Raw genomic sequence first — 12,050 nt, 5'->3', positions numbered from 1 at the left:
CTGGTCTCTAACCAATTGGGAAATGTCTGACCATGCCTGTGTTACCCACTTGAAGGTATTATTGGGTGATTAACAAATGATAAGTTTGCTGACACATAGTGTATGTGGGAACATGGGGCAGTAAAATGACGGCCCAGTGAACATGGCCATTTTGTTTTCCATGATTGTGCGAATTGGCATTTCTGCCAACAGCATGCAGGGGTTCTTCCATTTTCTCCTCATCCTTGCCAGTATTGATTATGTTTAGTCTCTTGATATTATCCAATAAAAATGGAGTAAGATGATATCTCATGATGATTTTGATTTAAATTCCCCTATTGATTTGTGATGTTAAGAATTGTTTCATGTTCCTGTTGACTGTATGTCTCTGCTTTGAGAAGTGCTTTTAAAACTGGAGATGGCAGGCATCCTTCTCTTATTCCAGATGTTAGAGACAGAATACTTAATGTTTTTCCTATTCAGTTTTTGTCAGCTGTTGGTTTTAAATATAGCATTTTGATTATGTTGAAGCATGTTTCTTTTCCCTACTTATTCAGAGATTTTACCAGGAAAGGGTGTTGAATTTCCATCAAATGACATTTTCTGCATCTATTTAGATGACTATAACATTTCCTCCTTCATTCTTTTGATGAAGTCTGTCACATAAATTGATTTAGGTATGTTCAACCACATTGCATCCCTGGAAGAAATTCCATTTAGGTTTCTTTTTGTATCTATATTCAAGCATGTTGACATTAATTTTTCTCTCCTTTCATATCAGGAGCCTCATCTCCCTCTGCACTTTATTGGAGTGGGCCTGGCACTGGGCTACGAGATGAAAAATTTAATGTAATTTTTCTTCCTTTCGCAAGCAGAAGCTGTGGCAATCTCTCTTGACAATGTGCTTCTTGGGCGTGGCTGAGTGGTGACCTGGGCAACTCTTTCCTTTCTGCTTTGTTAGAAACACCAGGCACTATGACCCCACACCTGCATTCTGTAGCTCCTGTGAGGGTGACTTGTGCATAGCTGTTGAACCTGGTGTCCCGTGGAGAGATGGTCACTAGAGCATCTCCCTCAGCTGTGTCTTGTTCTGCTTCCAGCCTCAAATTCTACACAAATACCACATGACGACTGGATGAAGTGATCTTCTAGAAACCATAGTGGGACCTTTCCTCTGTGTAAACTGGTTAAAATGCAATTCTGTGAGTGGCCAAATTCAATAATAAGGGCTGAAGGATGGAGGAGGAAAAAGAAAAGGAAAGTTAATCAGTTAACAACAGCTGTTAGTGAGACCAAGAACAAGACTTATTTATGTATAGTGAAACCTTAAATTCCATCATGACTCACCAACCAGAGCCACCAGCCCTATTCACATATAAGCCTTCTTGAGTGTTCGTTCCAGTAAATCCACAAGCAGCAATTACTTCTATGTGTGGCTTCCTATTCCAAAGCCTTCCTATCTTTTTATAATCCAATCCCTCTCTTGGGCTTTGGGACACAGCATGAGGCTGGTTCTTTCATTTACATTTTGGTGGTTTGTTATTAGTTCTTCCATGTCTTGTCACTTCTCATTTCTGAAGGAATAGTAACCTTACAAGCAACCTGCTTGGTCTAGCTATATAGAATGTTTAGGAAGTTGTCAGAAATATGTGTCTTTTTCATCTTTCTTGAGTGTAAGGGATAGCAAAAGAAGATCTTTTTATTCTGTCACATTGTAAGCCAAAGTCACCACCATTTCTTCCTTTTTTAGTCAGTGTGGGTGTTTTTACCCTTTTATCTCTTTCAAGGCATAAGACATGGATGAGAGCTTTTTTTTCTTCATAAAAAAAGATTTATTTGAAAGTAACAGAGAGAGGGAGAGATGGAGCTCTTTCATGTTCTTGTCCATGTAAAAGGCCAGATCTGGGTCAGGTTGAAGCCAGGAGCTAGGAGCTTCTACCAGGTCTCCCACATGGTTACAGGGCACAAATACTAGAGCTATATTCCACTCCTTTCCCAGACACATTAAAAGCAGCTGGGTGGGAAGTGGAGGAGTGGGCACATGAACCCAAGTGCATATGGGACACTGGTATCACAGGTGGTGGCTTTACCTGCTATACTACAGTGCCAGCCACAAAAGATAAACTTTAATAAAAAGCTTCTACTATTATCCAGTTAAAGTAGTTTCCAGAATGTGTAGCAATTTTCACTCATGCTAACAAGAGAAAGACCTCTTAAGCCCTCATTACCAAAAGGAAATACTATTTTATGTTTAAGCCTTATTTTTATCAGTGATATTTTTTTATGAGAACCAGTGGTTGGCAACAACCTATGTATGTGATTTGCAGTTTTTACCAATCTCTGTGGTATAAGTGCTCCCACTGGTGCAAATGTGTTTTTGCTTTTTTTCATTTATTCTTATTATTAATATCATTTTATGATACAGTTCCATAGGCTCCTGGTATTTCCCTTATCCCAGCCCCAATGCCGTCCCCCAGTTCCTCTATATCATTATTCAAGTATAGTTCTTCATACACAGTCATATATCCATCATTGCGGGCATGGACAATGGAAGAGAGTCCAGAATCCTGTTGTCAAGATACAGTGAACAGTTTCATTGTAAGTCCATCTTTGTCTGGAAATAGAAATGCATACTACATTGTATCCTCACATCTAGATATGTTAGTCTCCATTTCAAAGCTACTGTATATCCCCTTAAATGAAAAGTCATAATACAAAATCAACAATAGAAAGAAAAATAGAAATTTACAATGCCATGAAATTAAATAACATGTTACTAGATATGACAGTCTCCATTACACAGCTACTATACATCCCCTTAAATGAAGAGCCACAAAACAGAATCAACATTCGGGCGAAAGAAGAAATTAACAACACCAAGAATTTAAATAACATGTTATTAAATGACTAACATGTAGCTGAAGAAATGAAAATCATGAATTTTCTTGAAGAAAATGATGCTACTGCATGATCTATGGGTCATTGAATGATTTAATCAGAAGAATGTGTTTTGAAGAGATGAAACCAACAGGAAACAACAAAACCCATGCGATACAGTTTCTGCTGATCTTTCTTGGTGAAATGTGTCTCTTCTAGACAACAAAGAGATGGGTTTTGTTTTTTAATCCAGTGTACTAATCTATGATGTTTGATTGGGCTTAAGCCATTTACATTCAGAGTTTAATATGTATGGGTGGTACTTTGGTCCTGTCATTTCAGAAATGGGTTGTTCATTGGTTTAGTCTTGTGTTGTCATTTTACTGGGATGTTCTTCCCATTTGCCTTTGGTTTTGTTTGGTGCTATTCCTCTTCTCTCTCAAGAGAACATCTTTAAATATCATTAGTACAGCAGGTCTAGATAAGGTGTATTCTTTTAACTTTTCTTTACTGTGGAAGAATTTCATTTCATTTTCAAAGACAAAAGAAAGCTTTGCTGGATATGTTATCCTAGGCCGACAATTTTTTTCTTTTAGAATGTAGATTATGTCACTCCATTCTCTTCTGGCCTGTAGAGTTTCCTGTGAGAGATCTCCTGTGAATTTAGCTGGCATTCCTCTCTATGTCAATTGATTTTTTTCACTTGCACATTTAAGGATCTTTTTCTTATGTTCAATTGAAGAGAGCTTGATTATCACATGTCTTATCGAAGATCGCTTTTGATAAGGCCTGTTGGGAGTTCTATGTCCCTCCTGGATCTTGTTTCCCAATTCTTTCTCTAGATTACGGAAATTTTCCCTTAGTATTTCATTAAATATATCTGTAAAACCAGTTTCTCTTTGTGCACCTTCTGGGACTCCCATAACTCTTATATTAGGCCTCTTACTAGTGTCTTTCAATTCAATTCTTGAATACTGTTTTTGGCCTGATCCAGCTCTGCTTCCAGCTTTTTGTTTGCTTCCCCCGATGACAGGAAATATCTTCCAATTCTGAGATTCTTTCTTCTGCTTGCTTCATTCTATTTTGGAAACTATCCACTCTACTTTTAATTTGCTCTACTGTGTTTTAAATTTCTGATATATCAGCCTTGATTTGCTTTATTGCTGCTATTGCTTGTGTAAAATATTCCTTAAATTGTTTGAACTCATGTATTTGCTTCTCATTTTTGATCAGAAGATTTAAAATGAGTCTCATGGATTCTGTGTCCCCCATTTTCTCGATGTCTTCCTCAGTTAACTCTGAGGTTGGCATAGGGTTTTGCTCCTTTGCAGGGGAGTTTTCGGTAATATTCATTGTGCCTTTGTCTCTTCTTTTGCTCTTGGTCATTGTATTTTTGGTTAGCAGAGTCTTCCTCTTGGGGCAGGTTTCTAAGCTGTGTCACCCACAGGTCTACAATGCAATTTTACTTATTGCAGTTGATACACAACTCTTTGTATGCAGTCAACTCCAGCAAGTTCCAGGTCTGGGTTCTTATGTTAGATTTCCACAAAGAACTCTGTAACCCCAGCTCCTGGCTCACCACTCTCCACCTCCTGTGCTGCTGTGCTGAGGCTGCACCATTGTCTGTACAACTTCTCTCCCACTTCTGGTTGGAGCTGGTCCCAGGATTAGGGAGCCACCAGGTGTCCTATATAATTAGGTTGTTGGTGGCGCTGCTCTTGCCAGAACCTGTTGGATGTTAGGTCTGGGTGCCACACGGATCTATTTTGACCCATACGATGCCGTAGTCTTATTATTATTATTTTCCTGTGGGCCCAATGCAATCCACAGAACTCAGTGAGTTCTCGTGAGATCAGCACATGTGCAGTTCACTGTTGTCCTCTGCAGTCCCAAAGCTATTGCCACAGTATAAAAAATGGCGCCTGATGTACCACCACTACAGTTCTTGATCTGCTGGCCGTCAGATCCAAGGGCTACCCAGACCTGCCCCCGGGTGGAACCTGTAAAATGCCATGTCGTTGCAGTTCACTGAGTCAGAAATGAGTTCATTCCCAGTTCAGCGTATGCTCAGCCCTTTCCCTTGCCATTGCCTCCTTAAGCAAAATGGTGCCCAATTCAGCTCTAGGGGGCTGACTGGGCTGTGAAATCCACCTTGTTCTTGCACTGTCTATCTGGGATCTACTGCTCTATGTCTGCTCCTTGTCAAATCAAACAGACCAGCAGGACGGACAGTTCTTTGGGTTCACCTCCCAAGCTCCCAGTAAATGTTCCTTCCCACCTGGCTGCTGGTGGAGTTCAGATTGCCATTAGCTGAATGCCACTGGAGTATCAGTCACTGCGACACCATACCATTGTGCCCGCTGCTTTCCTGTGTCTGTCAGTCTCCAGGTACCCCTCTGCTGTTCTGTCCTCTCCTATTTCCTGAAATATATCTTATTCTGCCATCATGATTCTCCATGGATGAGAACTTTGAGTGCAGCTTTCTACGCTAAGATACCCAGTCTGAGTTGAGCTATCGAGTGGCAATACTATTGCTTCTGAAGTTACTTAGGGGGTATCCACTGCATCTTCAACCCTGAATTGTAAGGTCCATGGATCCCTGCACATCCATGAAAGATTCAGATCTATAGTCTTTTTTTTTTTTTTAAGATTTCAAAATTTTTATTGAAATGTCAGATATACAGAGAAGAGGAAAGATAGGTAGATTTTCCATCTGATGATTCTCTCCCCAAGCATCCAGAACAGCTGGAGCTGAGCCAATCTGAAGCCAGGAGCCTTTTCCAGGTCTCCAACGCAGGTGCACAGTCCCAAGGCTTTGGGCCGTCCTCGACTGCTGTACCAGGCCACAAGCAGGGAGCTGGATATGAAGTGAAGCTGCCGGGATTAGATCCGGTGCCCATGTGGGTCCCGGGTGTGTATGGTGATGACTTAAACCACTATGCTATCACGCTGGGCCCTATAGTTTTTCAACTTGAGTCAGATCTAGCCTGTTAGGACACGACTCTTTAATTTTCTATAATCAGTCATGCACAGATTTCCCCGACAGAAAACTCCGGGCATGGTTCCTGGGTGAAGACAACATAATTTCCTTAAATAATTAATATACTATCTCCCAGGTAGCCAGAAGTGAGCAAGTCATTTGCCTTTTGCTTTAGAAGTGGTAGTGGTACATCTGAAGCAGTTCCATTGGTTCTTTTCAGATCCATCTGTCACCCTTAGGTGGCAATGTCCAAATATTATACTGAGATTTATTTATTTTTATGAATTTTGGGTCAGTTGACTTGGCCCTAAATCATACACCTCAGGTAAAAGAGAGCAAAGAGCTTCCTCATCACTCCTTTGAAATGGGGCCCTCTCTAGAAGGTATGGTTTTGGCAGAGCCTTTTGTGATAGTTACTATCAACAATTACACAAGAACTTGGTCTTTATAAGATCTCAGCTTTAAATACCTTGGATTAGGGTTGATACTAGTCACTCCATCTTGATTTGTATTGCCTACTTTCAATGAAGATTCATTTCCATAATCAAAGCTATTCAGTGATGTTCATATTCATTTGTTCCTCATTATCAGGTTGGATTTGATTCTTTTTAATCCACTCCCATTTCAAGAGAGATTTATCTGTTGACAAGGAGCCTATGGCAAAACAATCTAAAAGACATTTAACAACAATGAAAGGAGTGGACTTTTACTAATGTCAGCTAATGTTTATTCACAAACTTAGCTTTGTCTGTGTTACAGGTGTGGGCTGTGAACTGAAAGTGTTAGGCCAGCATTACTTTGCTGGAAGTAGCAGTTTTGAATAATACCAGCAGCTATACCCATAAAGAGCATAGTTGTATTTCACACTTCCTTTAAAAGATTTATTGACTTATTTGAAATATTTACAGACAGAGAGGGAGTCATCTCCTTCCTGACACACTCACACTATGAAAAAAGATGAGAGAGAGAGAGAGATATCCTCCATGTGCCGATCCACTCCCCAGATGACTGCATCTGCCAGAGCCAAGTCAGAACTAAGCCAGAGGCAAGAGCTTCTTCTGTGTCTCAAAAGTGGCAGCAAGGGCTAGAGGACATGGGCCATTTTTGCTCTTTTCTCATGAGTAAAATGTTGGCTTGGAAGTGGAACAATCCGGACTCAAGTCAGCATTCATATGGGATGTCTCCTCTGCACAGAGCGGTTTAACTACAGCATGGAATCCATGTTTTCATTTTTATTTATTTCTTTTAAGTTCCTTTTGCTTCTACTCTGTTTGCTGTTGCTTTTCTGTTAATGTTTTTCCTTGTATCTTTGACATTCTTAAGCATGTTTTCATCAGCTTAGATTGTTTTATTATTTGCAACATGAGTGTCTTGTTTTTTAATTGGTTGTCATGGTTACTGAGTATGGAGGTTGGAATTATGCTTTTTAGTCTGTGTTCACTATCATGATTATTTTATTTCATAGGTTTAATTTGAGATTTCTATGATCTCTCAGCTGTAATAGAGTAACTTTTGTGTTTGCTTGTGTCAGAATTGCAAAGTATCCCATGAATAGAAACATTTTCTCTATCAATGAATAATGTCTGCTTTCCTTCCAAGGAGGTAATTTAGGATCGGAGTTGCACGTGTGGTAAATCATGAATTTCAGCTCTGAGCAGAGACTTCTTGCCACTCATGTTCCCAGTGGTATCAAACTCTTCTCTATCTGCCATCCTAGGAGGTGCACTCTCCCCAACCTGTGCTGTTGTAGAAGGTTACGTTCTGTTTCCTGCCCTGTCCTCCTTCTCTACTTCATGGAGACATGATTGAATTGGTATTTAAAACCTTCACATATTTAATGTGCTCAGTTTGATGAACCTGGGTATATACATATTCCCAATGAGACCATCACCCAAGACAAGTAACAGTCAAGCCCATTACATCCAAAACTTCCTTATTAATCTCTACTTTTCTTAGTATGTATTTGTTAAGAACACTTAGCACAAGTATTACTCTCCTCACAAAGTTTTAATTGGACAGTACTGTGCTGTTCACCAAAGGCACTGCTGTTTGGCAGAGGGAACTGGCTTTTAAGTCACAACTCAAATTTAGCTTTTCCAATTTGAGGTGCTCTTATGACTTGGACTTCATTCTTAACACTGCTGTTAGAATCTTTGCTCCCAACTCCTACTATCTATTATTATTGCCAGGTCACATACTGGGTAAACGTATAAATGAAATGCTAACCAGTGATATTTTATAGTTTAAGCATCTGAGTGTCCTTAGATTATAAAGGTTTAGTTGATTTTTAAATATCAATTTAGTAGCTTTTGACCTTTTAAAGTTAATCTTTTAATTTTAGAAGCTTTTGGGTTGAATTTAAATATTAGCAGCAATGGTACTTATTTGGGGTCTCTATTGTGATGTTTCCATACATGTACACAATGTGTAATGATGTAACAGAATAATCCTCAACCTCTTCTTTGACATAATTTTATGACTTGAGCTGTAGAGTTCCTCCCTTGTTTTTTTTAAATTATTATTATTTTTTTATTGCAAAGTCAGATATACAGAGAGGAGGAGAGACAGAGAGGAAGATCTTCCATCCGATGATTCACTCCCCAAGTGAGTACAACAGCCGGTGCTGAGTCATCTGAAGTCAGGCACCAGAAATTTCCTCCGGGTCTCCCACGTAGGTGCAAGATCTCAAGTCTTTGTGCTGTTCTCAACTGCTGCTCCAGGCCACAAGCAGGCAGCTGGATGGGAAGTGGAGCTGCCGGGATTAGAACCAGTGTCCAGCCCCCTTGCTTACCTGTTAGTACACTGGCAATGTCCATGGAAGTCCCTCAGAAGTCATTCCTCACTTGGACATGAACCCACAGGTGTACAAGCTCTAGAGACTTGGGGGTCTGGGCCTACAGGGGTCTGAGGAATGGCACAGGTGGGTAGGGACTTTAGTGTTCGCTATTCGGCAGTGATGGATTTGGTACATAGAGCCAATAATAATACACATGGACTACTGAATAATGGTCAATAGCTGAAGCTTGGTAGTGGCATCAGGCTTTTATAGACTGAGGGTCACATAGGATAAGGGAGGAGGCCTTAAGGATTTTACATGTTAACAAGAGGGAGTTGATTTGAGATTATGAGAGTTCCCATAAGCCTGTCTACTGGAAGCCATCAATTATTTCCACATCCTTGCCCATGCTGAGGGACATTGCACCCATGTCCAGCCCATACTGTTGCCCTCATTCTGACTCTTACGCTCACCAGTGGGAACCCCAACCCAGCTGAGTGTCCCCGTAGCTCCCCAGCAGATCTGTTCTCAGCCATTGATCTTGTAACATGTCCACAGAGATTGTTGTTTTGGTGGGTTTTGGGTCCATCAGTTTCAGGGGTGGAGGGTTTGACCCAGATCCTTGGCACACCTGTGCAGTGGGTGCTGGGTCTATGAACCCTGGGAGTAGGGGGACAGGATGTGGAGTGGGGTGGGTGTTTCAGCAGGGCCCGAGGCACCTGGCCCAGGTCCATGGGCCTGCCTGCATGATGGGTTTCAAGACCATGAGGCCCAGGATTAGAGGGTCTGGCAGAGTCCAGGTCACCTGCCCCAGGTTCTTGAGTCCACCTGCACAATAGGTGCCAGGTCTGTGAGCCCCAGGAGTGGGATGACAGTGGGGCCTGGGTTGTTTGGCCCAGGTCCTTTACCTACTTGTGGGAACTGGCCCTACTTAGTGAAAAAGATGGATTAATAATGGCTGGTCCAAATCCACATGGAGGATATGGCAGCCCATTGAGATCTGCAGAGGACATCTATACCATGCCAGAGGAAGGAGGGCAGAACAAATTGGACAACTACCCCAGCCAAACAATGACAGCAAATCTAAGGTCAGCTATGTCAGCCAATGGACATTTAAAGGACCCTGGGTTGATATCAGGTGGCCAGTCCATATCCTTTGGTACTGGAGTTGTGAGAGGCTGGGTATGGCATCTCACTTTATTGTCCCCCATCCCGCAGAAACTGGAAGAAATAGAAAATTTGGAAACGATGGTCACACCCAATCCTTGATCCTTCCCACCCTGATAAATTATATTAACCTCATCAAAACTTAAGGAAAAGAAAAAAAAACCACTTTGGCCAGGAGAAGTTGTCCAACCTTTTCTGCTTTTCATCCTCTATCAAGGCACTCAAAGTCTTCTGCTTGCATAGGTGCACTGTTATGCACCCTGTGTTTTTTTGGGCATGTTGTTCACTTCAATGGCATCAGCAACTGAGGAGGTACAGTTCTGACACATGCCCTTTAAGGTCTGACCACATATATTGTGATTTTCTCTGTGGCCAGGATTTGAGTCCAGAGGTCCAATTGGGGAGTCCTGAATAAATTTCATCTTAGGAATCTTCAGACTTAACTCTTGTGTGTGCCAGCCATTGCAGTCAAGTTTAGTCTATTACCTCCACCAGCCAATGTACATACTAGTGCTTGCAACTGCCTAGTCAGTTATGCTACTCAGTCTCATTTCTCATACAAATTGACAGATGCTGTGATCTAGCCCACCCTAGCCATTGGGTGGTGCAGCCTAGTCACCAGGATCACCTCTAGCCCTGTTTTTTGTGTGTAACAGCATGACTTTGGCCTACCTCAGTCTGTCCTACATCCCATCCAACTTTTGTGCACACCCATGGGTGCTGTGGCTTAGTTCAGCCTGACCCACCTCTAGATCCAGTTGGCTTGTATTCCTCTGGGTACTAATGCCTTGATCAATCTGGCCCTCCCCTGGCCCTGGCTTTCTTGCTCACCAGTAGGAATTATAGCCTAGCAGAAGAATGACCACAGTTCCCCCACTAAGCCTGTTCCCAGAGTAGATCTTATACCTGCCCGGGGCATTAAGGTCTAGAGTGAAATGACTCACACCCAATTGTGTAACTTGCCAGTGGGTGCTGAGGCTTAGCTCAGCCAGCTCACCACTGTTCTGGCTCTCAGGTACAACAGCTGGTGAGTTGACTCGTCCATTTTGATCCATACCCAGACAGTGCCCAGCTCAACCTCCCTCCTTCCATCACCCTCCGCCAACACACACTCTGTACTCACATTCATCAGTCGAAGCAGCCTGAAGTTCCCCTCTGGCCTACTCCAAGCCCTAGTTCTCACAAATGTGGGTGAGCTCTATAGTCCATCCTGGCTTGATCTATCATCACCCCCAGCTCTTAGTCCTATAGTCCTGTCCTATAGTCCTACAGCAGCGAGCACACAAATCTCATTAAAAAAAAATCTTCCTCCAGATCCAATTAGCTTGTATTCTGGTGGATGCTGTTGCCCAGCCTGACATGGCCCACCCTCTGCCCTGAAACTTGTGGGTGGGTACTGTGGTCTAGACCTGCCAGCCATGCTCTCACTCCACAGATTTCATGTGTGCTGGTAGATGGTGGGTGATGCTACTTAGCCCAACCCAGGTCTCCCAAATGGGTAGGCCCCTTGGCCTGCCCAGGCATGAAAAAAAAATCACGTCTCAGCTCCCTTGCTTACCTGCAAGTACAGTGGACTGGTCTGTGTGAACACCCAGAAGTCACTTCACACCTGTCAAACATGCTTTTGGTGGACACTATTCTAACATGTTCCCAGACTTCCTTTCCCAGCAATTTGCAATCCTCCTCCATGTGTTGCCCTGAGTTGTACCTGGAGGACAGGGTGATGTGTCCCATCCCAGACTCCCCCACTCTTGCCATGCAGCATTCCCTGCATATCTTTAGATTTACTTATTTTTATTGGAAATTCAGATTTACAGAGAGGAGAGACAGAGAGAAAGATCTTCCATATGTTGGTTTACTCCCAAGTAGGAGCAATGGCTGGAACTGAGCCAGGAACCAGGAGCTTCTTCCCAGTCTCATACATGGGTGTAGGGATTGGCTGTTCTTGACTGATTTCCCAGGCCACAAGCAGGGAGCTGGAAGGGAAGTGGAGCAGCTGGGATACAAACCAGTGCCCATATGCGATCCTGGTACATGTAAGGTGAAAACTTTAGCCACTAGAAAATCATGCCTGGCTATCCCTGCATATCTTTAAAACAAACACTAGACAATCGTGTGGCACACTGGTAGAGTTAACACAGAGTTGAGATTAACCAGCACCAGGCCCAGAATGCCTACTAGCTATTAGCTGCTTTCCTTCCCTAGTACAAGGCAACCTAGGCAGTGGCCTACGGCTGGGCAGTTTCCAAATGAAGGGCATTATTGCCATTA

Source organism: Ochotona princeps, chromosome 4, assembly GCF_030435755.1.
Source record: "Ochotona princeps isolate mOchPri1 chromosome 4, mOchPri1.hap1, whole genome shotgun sequence".
NCBI classification, from domain to species: domain Eukaryota; kingdom Metazoa; phylum Chordata; class Mammalia; order Lagomorpha; family Ochotonidae; genus Ochotona; species Ochotona princeps.
This window is presented reverse-complemented; position numbering follows the sequence as displayed.